This window comes from Enhydra lutris, unplaced genomic scaffold (genome assembly GCF_002288905.1).
Source record: "Enhydra lutris kenyoni isolate GAN:26980312 unplaced genomic scaffold, ASM228890v2 scaffoldscaffold4, whole genome shotgun sequence".
NCBI classification, from domain to species: Eukaryota; Metazoa; Chordata; class Mammalia; order Carnivora; family Mustelidae; genus Enhydra; species Enhydra lutris.
Genome location: NW_019154088.1, coordinates 9,059,404 through 9,060,266, shown reverse-complemented (window position 1 = coordinate 9,060,266; position 863 = coordinate 9,059,404).

The window sequence follows — 863 nt, the reverse complement described above, 5'->3', positions numbered from 1 at the left end:
GGCAGACAGAGAGAGAGGGAGAAGCAGGCTTCCCGCTGAGCAGAGAGCCTGATCCGGGGCTCGATCCAAGGACCCTGAGACCACGACCTGAGCCGAAGCCAGAGGCTTAACCCATTGAGCCACCCAGGTGTCCCAAAGGAGAGTATTTTGATTGGATTTCTTCATTCCTTGGCAAGATAAAGCCTACTTCTTTTCGGTGGGCTGGGGAGCAGTTTGGGGGTGGGGAGGGGAGCTGAGGACACCGCCCTGAGGGCCATGCTTGTAGCTTTCCTGTAAATGCGTCTCCACAGATGTTCTGTCAGGCTCAGCCAGGAGGAGGGTGGTCTGAGGGTACCAAAGACCTGGCAGCATCACCTTTGTCTTCTAGGAGGAGGCTCAGCTGGTGAGGAGAGACTCAGGGAAGGCCAGCCATCCCTAGTGACAAACACAATGGAGAGAGGACATTTATGGAAATCCTCCACTGCAGGGTTTTTTTTCCGCTCCCCAACATGACACTATTCATATTTTTAAAATCTGGAAGTGTATATTTATTCATTCACTGCAAACTGAAACTGAATGTGTGCTAAATGTCATAAATCATGGGATCCTGGACTTCACCTTATCTTTTAGGTTCCACTGAGCTTTCACATGGCAGCCTCACTCTGCCTCTTCCTTTCCACCCACGTCTGGGGCTCTAAATGTTTTCTCTTTAGCACCTGCTTTTTCTCTTTGCATCCCACTGAACCAGAGATGGGCAAGAAGTGAGCTCATTGACTGGGAAACCAAGTCTCTCCACTTGCTTACCCAATTAGCAGAAACCAATCTGTCTATTCAAGTATATTTTCCTCTCTCTCTCTCTGTCTGTCTGTCTTTCTCTCTTTCAT